Genomic DNA, 14,224 nt, shown 5'->3' with positions numbered 1-14,224 from the left:
CCTGAATCAGCTGGGTGGGTCTTGCCTCTAGCCTCTTTGTAGGGAGTTCTGCTGAAGGGTTCCCTGCTGGGCCTGCAGCCTGGGTCGAATGAGGATCTAGCGGGCCCTGGGTCGTCTCACTCACTTGCTGGGCCTGTGCTCTAGGGCTATTCAGGATCCCTTGGCCTGGGTCGTCTCACTCACTGGCCTGGCCTGCGCTCTGGGTCTGTGTAGGATTCCGCGGTGTGGGTCGTCTCTCTCACTCGCTGGGCCTGCGCTCTGGGTCTGTTCAGGATCCCGTGGCCTGGTCATCACACTCACTGGCTGGGCCTGCGCTCTGGGTCTGTTCAGGATCCGGAAGGCCCTGGGTTGTCTCACTCACTCGCCAGGCCTGCGCTCTGGGTCTCTCCCCTTCACTTTTGCAGATCTATCTCCCTATGTCCTATTATTTACCTTTTATTTGGCTCTTGATTTTATTTAAATTTGAGTTTTTTATAGAAGATAAATCATGCATTATTTAAGCTGTGTGTCTGACTATTTCACTTAGCATTGTGGTCTCAAAGTGCCTACTTGTAGTTGGGAGAACTACTCCAGTTTCTTAGAAAGAAAGAAAGAGGTAACATAAATTCAAAGTGCCCTTAACTTTCATTGTGAGGGTAAGTACCATTTGGATACCACCAGTGGGCTGAGTTCTATGCTGGCTGGGCAAATCAAGACCCAAGTTGACAATGCACATGGCTGAGTCTGTCCAAGTGTCTAAGAGACTACAGAACATTTGCCACAGACACCTAGCACAAAGCCATTCCCAATAGAATTACTTGCACCTGACTTGCTCATTCATCCAACCCAAACTAGCAACCTGGTTAGCATTCCCCACCCTACCACCTTCCAAACAGCCCTAGAGTTCAGTACCTTTGATTTGGTTCCTTTCTCCCTCCTGTCTAGCCCATTGTGTTGCTTGACTTCTCTTTCCCACTCTTTTCTGGTTTCACTTGCACCTTATCTCCCATTGAATCACTTCCAAGATTTTCCATGAACAGCCTGGCTACTCTTAGATATCTACTGCTGCTTCTTCCATCCTGCACTCCGGATATACTGACCCATTGGGAGGTTCTCAAAACTTCCATGTGATTTTATGTCTTATATTTTTCCTTTAAATAGTTTCCTTCTTTCTTTGAAGTATTATTCCCAAATAATTTTCTTTGTCAAACTACTACTTATTCTCCAAGATCTCGTTCAAGAATCTTCTTCTAGAAAGCCTCCCTGGATCCACAGCAGAGATCTAAGTCTATACATACCTCATTATTACATTTGTTAACTGTATCATCATCCTTTCCTTATGTGCCTGCATTTCTGTTAAGAATGTGAGTGGTTCCAAGTCCAGAACTATTGCTTCTCATGTTGTTCATCTTCAGCCTCTACCAGATTAGCACATGGTAGATTGCCAGTGAATATTACTTGAATGAATGGGATCCAAGTTCTTCCATAGTTCCCCTGAGTCCCATTCCTCCATGAGCTATGATTTCATGCTTCCATAAGGCCTGAACATGATTCAAATGTTAGGTCCCATTTTTTGCTGACCTTTTGTTTGTATCAGGCTGTTCTGAAGTGGTGACTCTTCTTTGAGACAGTTGAGGGTGGGATGGAAGAGAAGCAATCATCTTGTACAACGGCAGAGTTTTGAACAATGTTGGGTTTGTAAGGTAGTGTAAAAAATGAGTAAGGGGGTGGTTTTTGCAAAACTAACTTCAACTTAAATTCCATTCTGTTTTTCATTCTGTGTGTGGCTTTGAGCAGTTAGTTGGCTTTTCTTAGTGTTATCATTCATCATTATTAACAATAACTGATGGGCTGGCCAAATAGCTCAGCAGATTAAAGCACCTGCAAGCAGGCACAGGGACCAGGGGTTTGATCTCCAGGCCTGCTGTGCTGGTCTTGCCCCCAGGGTGTGCTGAGATGGCAATTGAGACTGAGCGTGGTGGTGTGTGCCTGCAATCCCAGCTCTTGAGAGGCTGTAAGCAGGTGGATCACTATGAGTCTTATCTAGTAGTGAGACCTTGAACACTCTGTAGACCCTTCCCTAAAAAAAATACAAAAACAAAATAAAACAAAACAATAACTGATGTTATTTGTAACAATGTCACCTGCCTTATAAATTTATTGTGAAGACTAAATCAAACAAGGTTTATAAGGGGCTCACTAGACTCTTGGCATATGGCAACCTAAATAAGCCAACACTGCTACTGTGACCACTGGCTTTCCTGGATTGGCCTTTAGCAAGTGCATAGATAGGAAGCAGCATGGTACTGCTTTCCAGTCCCCAAGAGACTCCTGCTTAAAAGAGGAGAATCCCGTCGGAATCTTCATATGGATAATGTTGTGATAGGAAGGCCGCTGGGCTGGAGGTCAGAAGTTCAGCTCCACGACCTGCTCTCAGGATAGTGGTACAGCCCAGACACACCAAGAGCTCCTCTCTGTCACACAGGGTTCAACCCTTTCCGTTGACCTCACACGTTCTTGAGAATGTTAAATTGCATCATATATATGAAGTTGTTTTTTTTTTTTTTCTTTTTTTGTAGTGCTGGGGTTCAAACCTTGTACATGTGAGGCACGAGCTCTACCCCTGAGCTACATCCCCAGACCTATCGAAATGCTTTGTGATTCATAAAATGATATCTAAACCTCAGCCTTAAAGTGCTTATTCTGCCTTTCTGTTGCCCTGTTTCCTCCATGAGGTGAGCTGAATGGGTCCCGATCTCTAACAGCCACTCGGCTGGTTCAGAATAGAGGAAGAAGTGGCCTTTGATACCATTACCATCTTCTGTTTATTTTTCTCTGTCCATCATTCTTGTGCTGGAGGGCTTTCCTTGACCCCTTTGTTCACTATTAAAAATTTTGGTTTGTGATTCCAGTTGTTATCTCTAACTACTCTTTTGAAAAATGTTAGACGTATAAAGAATTGGTCAGCTCCATCAGGACATGTCCAGAGCTCTTGGGCCACTCGGGCTGCTCAGAGGCTCCGATGTACTTTTGAATGCACTGAGTGGAATTCTTTTCCGATTTATCTTTGCAGGTCAGATGCATAAAGAATAAATTTAGCTTCTCTTTTAATCTTTCTCCTTGTTTCTTTCCTTCCCCTTCCCCTCTCCTTTTCTTCCCTTTCCCCCTCCCTTCTTTCCTCCTTCCCACCTCCAACACTAACTAGCCACAAACCTGACTCACTATTTGCTCTGACATTTGATTCCCTTCTGGCTATTTGTCCACCCTCCATTTTCAGAACAACAGAAATGGGCAGGTTCCATGTCCCTTACCGTACAAGGTTGACACAGGGGTCTGTCTCACAAACTCAGCGCTGGCAAAAGTGTGGGAACTTCAACAGTATTCTAGAACCCCTCATTTAAGGCCTACTCTCCACCAGAAATGATCTGACCTTTCCGTTCCAGCCAAATTATTCTATACTGGTGCCCCCATAGGCTTTTTCTGCCCTACCTTCCTTCTTCCCCTATCTTGGAAAAATGAAACAAAACAAAAGACCATCAACTAATGCTGTGCCTCCTCAATGCTCCGTAGACTCCTCCAGCTCTCACTGGACTACCTCTTTCTCTTTTCTCCTATGACACTTGTGGAATGCATGATCATTTGGGGAACTAAGGCTGTAAGTCCTCTATGTATATTTTTTGGAAAACTTTAAAAATAATATTATGAATTCTTATTCTCCAAACTATATGGAAATATGTCTTTAATTTTCTTTCTTGGTAAAGAACTTTAGCTGTTTATGTAATTATTATTACCATGGGTATTATAATTATTATTACTACCTTCTACTTTGTAGTTATTATTAGAAGCTTTTGTGTATTCACTGGTAATAGCTGTAAGTCCAGTGGAGAGTAAGTGCACATGAATATGTGTGTGTGCAGTTAACATCGCTGCCCAGGAAGGAGAAATGTTCAGGAACAAGGTGACAACACATTTGTTTTTAAATTGAAAATGATTATGGATCTTGGATGGTTAGGATGTGACTTGTTTTAATATTTTGACTCCATCCCAAGGCTTTGTTTTTATTTAGGAATCTCAATTCATTGCAAAACTAAAGCAAGCCCTTTCTGGCTCTCTCAGGAAAAAGCTGAACAAACAGATGGGCCTTGCTTAGAATGTCACCTGCCAAGAGCCTTAAGCCTTCCTCATAGGCTATAAATTTTGCTAATGACCCCTCTCTAGAATGTGGGCCCCCTTGCCCAGTTTCTCTTGGAAACTACTAGAAATAGCAAAGCTATAGCTGACCTTGTTGCCTTCCCGCTTTCTTCAGGAGGCCCAAAGCCTGGCAACACTAGGATGGCAAGGTGCAGTCCACTTCTTATGCCCTAAGGTTTTCATGTTTCTCGTGTAGCTGTAATGATCACCATCATGGCCTAAGAATTTCAGAGATGGTCTGGATGACCCTGATGCCTTTCTTTGTTAGCAAATATTCCTGTGGTATTAGCTATTCCCTCCTTATTAAAGGATTTATCCCTATCAGATTAATCTCAAGAAATCCTGCAAACAAATGTCTCTATTTTCACCAACCCACATTGCATGCAAAGAAGGTTCTGGATGAAGATTTGTGAAATTGAATTTTGTAAGTGTAGTTGTATTTTCTGGGTTGACTTCAAAGATGTCTTGGAATTTGAACATTTCTTTCTTTTAAAGCATTGTTTTAATCATTAAGAATGGACAACTTGATTTCACAGTGAATTGCCCATTCTTTGCCCTTTTCTCCGGAGTCTTGGCTATTTATGACAAAGAATGATGAGTCAAGAACACTTTGTCAATGCCAAAATGGTTGGGACGTCCACCTTGGAAATATTGTGTATTAGGTGAAACTGTATGAAATTTCTGGTGCTTGACCTTTTAAGATGCATCAGGTTTATGTGGGTCATGAAGACATCTTTTCTCCCTTCTCTGCTAAGAGGCAACTGGGATTAAGGAATGGACAGAAGAGAAGCAGTGTCCCTGGCCTCTCCTTCCCCCAACTCTGTGCCATCAGGAAGTGGAGAGTCTGCATGCCGGCTTGGTTCTTTCCTTTAGGAGATATAACGTGATCATGGTGATGCCTCCAGGAACCTTTATATTATGGATAAGTGTGTGGATTTCGAATTTTCCAATGTTACATCTTGTCTATTGCTGATCATTGTGTTGCTCTTTCTACACCTTTCCTTCCAGTCACTACTGCTTGTTGGTCTCTGCACCTCGAGAAGGCAACTCATCCCATGCTTTCCAGAAGCCTCTAGAAGTTGATGTCCAGCTTCAGTCATTCTCAGACTTCATTTAATAATGTCATGAGCTATTTTCCCTTCAATTAAAGCTACTAGAAATAAGATATGGTGGGAGTTGGACAAATGCAGTTCATGAATATCCAAGATTTCTTACCAGGATTTCATCACAGTGCGGGTGCTATGGCTTGCGTTTACACACAGAATCACCTCCTTTTGGGGGGTAGCCATTACTGTTTGGGGTGTGACCCTGCAGGTGTCTTTGGGAGAAAAAGAAGAAACTGGAGGGTCATCATCACTGGCAGAAGAATAAGGAAAACAGTAACTACAGTGCCTGTTTCCTGTCACCCTGGTCCATGCCTCTACTGCCTCCTCTGGTCCTCTGCCTATTACAATAATGAAATGATAGATCTGGAAGTGACTTTAAAAGACACGTAGAATGATTGTTGGTGACATTTTCAAATCAGATAAAAATTATGGACTCTTTCCAAAGAAAAGTGAAATTGTATACTTATCACCTCCCATGGTTTGTATCTAATTCTGATTTTTTAAATTGTTTCTCATATGTGGGAAATCCCAAATGGAAATAAATAACAAAATAAAAGATAACAGGAAATAAGGAGATAAATCTTTTGCAAATGAGAAGGCAACCAAGAGATGGATGGATGGAGAAGGGAAGAGGATAGAACAAGAACCAAGATGTACAGTGTACATCTATCAACGCCACACACGGAACAGGATCGCTATGTATGACAGCATAACATGCTCTGTCAGAAACTGTGGGCTTCCAGCTAAGAAATCACAGCTCAGCAATTCCATCACCGTATCTTGCACTGGGAAGACTGAGGAGTGGGAGGCACCACGGCTTCCAACAGGTTACAGAACTTTCACTTGTGAATTGGACAGTCAGTGAGCTCCACCTCTCTTTTCTCTTTCCCTGAGCCTCAGACCATGTGCGTCTTTCTCGTTGCCTTCCTTACAGGCAACATCCCATAAAAGTAAACTGAAGGAGGGGTGGGAGTTGACAGCATGGCAGTTCTGCGGGACCTCCCTTTTCCAAATCGCACAACCAAGAGACAGAGCCAGGGACTACAGCAATAGCATTCATGATCACAGTCCATTGAAAACAACAGCAGCAACAACGTCAATGCTTTTAAAGAAAATGACACATCATTTCTATTTTTCAATTTGTTTATACGATATTGTCACTTGTTCTCCTTGTCACTAGCCTCAAACAGACCTCCCTCTTCATTGTTTCTATTTACCCTGTGAGAAAAAATAAAAATAAAAAACTACTTAAATCAAAGGTAGGAGTTTGAATAAATTATTTCATTGACAACATTAAATATTTACTGAATCTCAACTTTACCCGGGGACTGAATCAAGTTACTGTTGCTCATGGTGCATTTGTAGACAGAAATGTCACTGATTTGGAAGGGTTTTCAATACAGAGATTACTATGGATTAGTATCTTGTCTAACTGGTTTTGCTTTTTCAGCCTTAAATGATGAGATAAAGAGGAAGGATGGAGACAGTCATTCATGAGTGAGGGTGTGTCTTCCCTCACAGAGTCAGCATGTCACTGGACAGCCCCTCCGTGCTGGTCCTTGCGCAGGAAGCTAGGCTAGGAGCCATGTCACTGGCCCCCTAAGTGATGTGAATAAAGGAGGCCTTGCGGTTCCCCAACTAGAAAGCAGGGAAATAAAATATGCCTACCTGGAAAGTTGAAAGGAGAGATCAGTAAAACTGCCCCTGCCTCAACAAATCAAACCAAAACACAGCAAACCCTGTAGAGCATCCACACGGACTGGGAGGAGTCACACCGGTGATCATAACAGCACTTCAGCCTGTGTTTTCCCTTCACGCTCACGGTGCGGCAGAGCTGACTCTTCCACTGAGTTTGGTGCTTGCCTGGGAGAACGCCGGGCAGTGCTTCCTGGGTGGATGGCTGTTGTCTATAAACGGTTAATTTCACCAATATTACATCGACTCAGATTTTTCCCCCATTTGAGTAAATTGCTTAACTGTAAGCAAGCAACTAAGATTGTTTATTATTAGGAGTGGGTGAGAATGAAACTAAATGTGACTATTAAAGATGGCTGTGTACTCTTGAGATCATCTTGCACGCACAGTATGTGTGCTATCCTTTGAGAAACCCCAGGAATCGAGGTGTGAATCCAGGCCTGGGAATAGAGCAACAATGTGGGAATCTCGGAACGTGACAGGACAGGGTGTTTTCTTTGAAGGAAACTGCCCGGCTCACACTTCCAACTGGTGACACTAAACTCCCACACAGCTCCACGGGGACCTGCTGAGCTGTCACACAGTCTCCCCTACCAAGCCCTGCATTTGCTGGGAAGGGGTCTGAGCAGCCAGCCCTACCTCCTGCCTCTCTACACTGCTTGGGCTCTTGGCTTGGGCACTATCTGGAACTTCAGTCATGTGGTTTCCTCTTGGTCACTTCTGCGGGGCGTGTTGATTTTTGCTTTGGTTGTTGTTTGCCGTTTTCTCCTGAAGGTCCCAAGGCTTTGCTGCCACTTTTATAGGGGAAGCCCTAGTCTGTTTATAGCTTCTCTCCTTGTCAGTCCCTGATTCCATTAATATCCCATCTGCTAAGTGTAAATTTTGCTTGTCCCCTCCTCTCTCCTCTGTGTGAAGCAGTGACCCAGTTAACAGGGGGCAGAGACTCTGCTTGTGTCTGCACTTCCAGGACACAGTGAGCTGAGTTACAGTGACCTGTACAGGGTGTTCTTGGTGGCAGTTTTCGTAAGGAAGCCTTTGCTGTTTTCTGCCCAGTCAGATGAGGAGCTCTGATTTAGGAAAAGAGGAAAAAATAAAAATAAAAACAAAAAACAAAAAACAAAGCATCTTGTTTTCCTAGATGCCCTGGGTGGCAGAACAGGCTCCTGGCCTGCCAGGAAGCCCCAGCTCCTGCTGTGAGAGTGGAGTGGATGGACAGGATGCCACGGAGGCCTTCCGGGGACTGATTCTACTGTCTCTGCCTTTCCTGCCCGGTGCCCAACTGTGGCCAGTGTCTGCCGGCTGCTGGCCTCAGCAGCGTTCTGGTGCAGGTGGAGCCAGGGCCGAGTTCAAAGCTAAGGTGCTCTGTCCTGAGGCTGGATTCAGCTGTGCTGCCTGGGTTGGCCAAGCTTCTGTAGTGAGATCTGAAGTCAGAGCAGCTCAGCTGGGGCCGTGGGGGGCGGGGCGGTGCACACAGCACGGTGATGACCCAGATGGCTGCTGCTAGTGAGGCCTAGTTCTACCTGAGGCAGAAGGAGTCAGAATAGTCCTAAAGCTCTGCGAGCTGTGTGGCCTCAGAGGAGATGCCAACTTCTCTGAGCATCACTTATTCCTGTCTGTGAGGTATGTGTAAAAACCACTGAACCTTGGCTACAGGATCGGGCAGGTATTTGGTTGCATGAGGCTAAAGACTATGTTTAAAAAATAATTTTATGGGTCTCAAAGCCTCAATTCAATGTCTATTCCATACCCTCTTTACTATTAGCAAGCTCGATACCTACTTGTCAAGAAAATTGAGGTATCTTGGGATGAAAGCCCTTTTCACCATAATCAGGTGGGAGAACTCTTGTATTACCTGGTTTTTTAATTTTTTTTAAAATTCAAGTTCAAAGTTTCCTCTCCAGATTGGCATCCCTCAGTATCAGCAGCATCCTGGAAAGTGGCCTCCTTTGAGCAGTCAAAGGAGAGACCTCCCTTCTTCAGCCTGTAACAGTCCCTGCTTAGGCTTTATTGCCCAGGCCTGAACGGCTCATTCGATGGATGGAGGCTCCATTCCTGAGTCCACTCAGTCCTACTGCTGTCCTTGTACAACTGGGGCAAGGTGGCCTCGGGATCTCAGGACACCCCGCTTTCATGTGGCACCCAAAGGCAACCCTGCATCTCCAGGAAGCTGCCTGAAAGAGTCTGGCTCCAGGCTCTTGCACAAATTGCTACCACTGGTTGCCCTCGTATCCCAGACAAATCCTCCGCAGGCCCTGAGCTCAGCTCCTTCAGCTTCAATATCACCTCTCCCCCTCACATAGAGAGGAGCATAGCTCCCAGGTAGGAAGAGGAAGGACCATTTGTAGAAGCGTTAAACAAAAGCCTGAGAAAAAACTGCCACTCTTCTATTCCAGGGAAGCGTTTTCAGTGCAGAAGCCCAAAAACCCTCTTTACCCTTAGCTGCCAGGCCAGGAGCTCATGTCTGGCAGGCTGGCCTGTCCTCTCAGGGGAGCCTCCACTGTAGACACAGGAGTCATCCTGAACATCACACATCAGCAAGTTATCCTGCTCTGGACACAGTCGAGCGCGGGCTCCTTCAATTTCTCTCCCCCCACACCTGCAGCCTGAGGTGCATTCACACCCCTTATCACCTCTCTCTAGTTTTATCAGGTTCGGTGCCCACCTTCATCCTGGGCCAGTCCCAGCATGGCCTGCTCCCCGTCCAGCCTTACTCCCTTTCCTATTGCAGGTGTATGAGGTACCCAGAGTAGACTTTCTCTGTCTCCATTGCTGTGTCCCACGGTCCCCCACGCAGAATGCCCCATCTTTTCTTCCATTTCATTCACACATCTTACAAGCCTATTTACATGGACTGTTCATGGGCTACTCCTCTGTTCACAGTAAGGTCACCCACGTTCTCCAAATCCTAAAATCCAGTGACTAGCTTGTAATTTTGTCTTGCGGCACACTCCTGGGGCATCCGTGGGGCTGGTACCTGCTGCACTCTCTCATCCTCTCTGTTTGCCTTCCTTCTTTCTGTTCCTCCTCAGCCTAGACTCCCTCCGCTCCTCCGCCCACCACCCCGGTGCAGGGACTCCCCGCGTCTGCCTTTCAGCCCTCTGCTTCTCCCGCTCTCCAGTGCTCTAGGTCTTCTGGGCGCATTTACCCACTGCCGCCGTCCAGCTGCCACCTGTATGCTGATGAGTTTCTCCTCCAACCCCCAACTCAAATTCCTCCCCCTGGCTGCGGACTCACCAGTCCTCCTGCCAGGCATTCTGCTTCGGCTATTTCAGGTTCGGCTTCTCCAAACTGCATGCATCACTTCCCTCCAACTCCAGTCTCGATTTTGCATGACCCAGTAACCAAAGTGAAATGTCAGCCTGGATTTTTTTCTCTCCCTCGCCGCCTCCCCTCAGCTGCCCATCAGCACATCCTGATGGCTCTTTCTGGATGTTTCTCTCGCCTGGACTAATGACTCAGTCCCGCACCCCCCCCCCCCCCTGTCCCTGGTTGCTAGACTTGTTCCTATGTATTTGCCTTCCCGGAGCTCCCAAACGATCCATATAACGCCGACCCCGTCCCCCTCTCCTTGAGGACTTTAACCTCCTTTGCTGAGCCGCGCCGCCCCCTATGGCTCCCCATGCCCACCCCTTCAGCCAAGATGCTGCCGCCCCTGCCCTTCACTTGACCCCAGGAACTCTCAGTGGGTGACAGTGTTCTGCTAGCGCTCTGCCTCTCTCTGTTCTGTGGTTCTGCTTTTACTAACGTGTTTTACTTTTACCGGGTTAGGCTGGTATTGTGAGTTTTCAGTTACTAAACGTTAAACTCTTCATGTTTGGCGAGAGAGAGAGAAAGAGAAAAGGCCCACAGCGAAATACTTATTTTAGGCACTTTCCTCTCGACACAGCTAGAGAGGACACCAGCCGGTACTGTTTTCTGTGTCCTGTGTGATTCAAACCTGTTGATAAGAACATCAAACTTTGTAGATTTCCACTGCTTCAGCTAAACGCGGGAGCAGGTGCCCGTTCCGAGTCGTGTACTGCCCTCTAGTGGCTCCCGTCGGAAAGAACAGAGTGTTACAGTTTTGCAGTCTCCAGGGAGAAGTTTTACTTGAACTTCACCATCTCAAATGATCCCAAATGTGCTTTGAAGGATGTCGAGATGTGAGTCACAGCTTTTATTTATGATTCATATTTTTGGGGGATAAAACAAATGATACAGTTCAAAGAGCAGTTGATTTGTGGTTCAATACAAGTGCTACTCCTGGCCTTCCTGTGAGTGTCTTCGGATTCGGAGCTTCTTTCTGCTAATCAAGGAGTGAAGAGCCCACCTCCAAATCATGAATCATCAGAAAGTATATTTGGGAAATAAAAGTGGGACGAACTCCATTAGCTCAGTAGACACTGTCCACCAAGTGCGGGCCTCAGGCGGCACTGAGCGGCTGCACAGGTAGGAGCCGCTGCACCGCTGCAGCGCTAAATGGAAGGTACACGAAAAGACTCGCTTGGAACCCTTTTGGGGTTACAATTTAAATTTAGCTCTGATACCATGAAAACCTGAAAATGATACTGAGCTAAAACAAAAAATGAAACTTATTAGAACAGAAGTGAACCACACCACACACACACACACACACACACACACACACACACTCACACACACAGACAGGAAATTCAATTTTCCATTAAACTGTAGTTCAAACCCATTTACTCTGATTTTCCCTTTCTTATTTTTATTTTTTTTCTCTGTATTTAAGACAGGGTCTACAAGGTCTCACCATACAGATTGGATTCGTAGTGAGTCTCCTGTTTTCAGCCTTCCAAGTGCTGGGATTATAGGCAAGAGCCACCACACTCAATCTCAATCGCCATCTCAGCATGACCTGGAGGTGGGGCCGACACAGCGTGCCAAGGATAGAACCCCGGCTGCTGCACTCTGCCTAAGCAGGTGCTTTAGTCCTCTGAGCTACCAGGCTGGACCCTCCCTTTCTTATTTTTAATCAAGGGAAGAAAAAAAAATAAATATTTCACTTAATAATGAGAACCAACTATGGTCCCTGTGTCTATACAGCTCTATAAGTGGGTGATATTATATAAAATTATGTTACATACTTTATTATCTTTCCATATCAGTTAACTCCTGAGAATTTTCCAGTATGCCAAAGAAAGGGAAAAATATAGGACAGTGTCTTGGTTACTCTTCTCTCATTGCTGGGACAAATACCCGACACCCAAAATGAAGGAAAAGAGATTTATTTAGCTCACAGTTGCGGGAGGTTTCATTCCATACTCTGCTGGCTCTAAGGCAGAGTGGCACATGGCAGAGAGCATCCATTCATGGTGGCAGCAAAGAGGAAGAGAGCAAAGTGGAGGAGCAGTGGCAGCAAGGGCTACGGAGAGGCCGTCTGTCTCTCTGAATGGCTACAGAGAGGCCGTCTGTCTCTCTGTCTCTCTTACGTTGCATTTAGGCTATCTGCTTCAGGCTGGGTACAGCACTCACATGCCTAATCCCAGCAATACTCAGACCCATAATCCCAGCCTTGGATCATGAATTAATCAAACTGTAGAACTGCGCCTCAATGACTGCATGAGGCTTTGGGGGGGGGACAAATACACACAAACTATAATAGACCGCATTTATACTCCTGGTCACCCTGGGAAGCGGGTGCCACAAGGGTGGGTGTCCACATTCCTGTGGGGTGCAGGAGCTCTGGTGCTGCAGGCAGCACATCTGTGTCCTGTGCTCACAGTGCTTACTGCCCAGGAGGGTGACGTCATGTCCTCCTTGGCACTGATCTCCTTCCAGGAGAGGTCTGGGTTGCCGTATCACGAAAGCAGCACGTGGTAGACTGGACCTTGCTCTCAGTTTCAAATCTAGATCGCTTAGAAGCTAATATCTGAACCAAGTCAATCATTTTACTTCTCTATTGTTTTACTGTCTGTGACCTTGTAAGTCCTCTAGGCACTCTCAGAGAGCTATACCTAAGAGCACCCCTATATTGAGAACTAAGATCGTTACTTGAAATTTTGCTTTTTATGCTTCCGAAGCTGAAGAAACTTTAAAAAATTCTCTCTTTTGTCTCAGCCTCATTTAATCACAATTTATTGTTAGAAGAATAGCTGTGTAACAAGTTGAGAAGTAAGAAATTAAACATATGAATATAGTTTACTGATTATATATAATATACATATATATAGTATTTAGTATGGGCTCTACACCATCTACAGGGTCTCACTATGTAGATCACGAGGTCTTTTTTTTTTTTTTTTTTTTTTTTTTTTTGGTGGAGCCGGGGATTGAACTCAGGCCCTTGAGCTTCTCAGGCAAGCGCTTATTCTACTGAACCATCTCCACGGCCCCCTCACTATGTAGATCGGACTCATAGTGATCCTCCTGTTTTCAGCCTCCCAAGTGCTGGGATTACAGGTGCATGCCACCACGCCTAGTCTCAATTGCTGTCTTAATGCGCCCTGGGGGCGGGACCGGTATGGCACCCCCAGAATCAAATCCTGTTTGCTGCATCTGCCTAAGCAGGTGCTTTAGTCTGCAGAGCTATCTGGCTGGCCCAGTGTTCATATTTTTATTTCTGAAATTGGTCACAAAAATGTTAGGCATAGTCATTAAGACATTTTTAGTATCATTTTCAACTGTTAGGCTAAAGCACTAAAAGAAAAAGAGGGGAAAACCTTGAAAAAATCCTGCTTTCATATTTCAAATCCATTTTCATGTTTCAGTTTCCAATCTTGTAGAGTAAAAGTTAGGCCCTTGTGCTTATGATGTTCTTTGGTTCATGACCTAGAGCTGTTTTATTTCTGCTTTGTGTTTTGCTCATTTATTATCTCCTTCCTCCTTTGTAATTCTAACTTGCTCGATTAATAGTAAATATCCATAAAATTTATACATTAAAGAAAAACCTTAGAAATGTCACTAGGATGGCCTCCAAATACAGGTAATTCACAAAACTTCACAGGTGTATGAGATAAAACATATCAGATTCTTGCGGCTGGAGAAGAAACTGTGGGTCGCGTCCCTACTTCCTCAGAGATAAATGCTGGGAGGTTCAGTTCAGAGAGATTCTGTTTTCAAGATGTGGAAGTGCACGCACCTGTGGCCTGTGCAAGTCCTCTTCCTGGGTGGGCTGAGCCCTTCCAGGGGCGAGCTGGGCGAAGCCGCCCGCAGGGTGCCGGCAGTGCAGCGGGACACACTGTTCCCGGGAGGTGTTGGCCGGCTGTTTGTGCTGGAGAGTTGGATCCCAGGGTTCTTGCCGAGACCGT

Source organism: Octodon degus, unplaced genomic scaffold (genome assembly GCF_000260255.1).
Source record: "Octodon degus isolate 3935 unplaced genomic scaffold, OctDeg1.0 scaffold00009, whole genome shotgun sequence".
Taxonomy (NCBI): domain Eukaryota; kingdom Metazoa; phylum Chordata; class Mammalia; order Rodentia; family Octodontidae; genus Octodon; species Octodon degus.
This window is presented reverse-complemented; position numbering follows the sequence as displayed.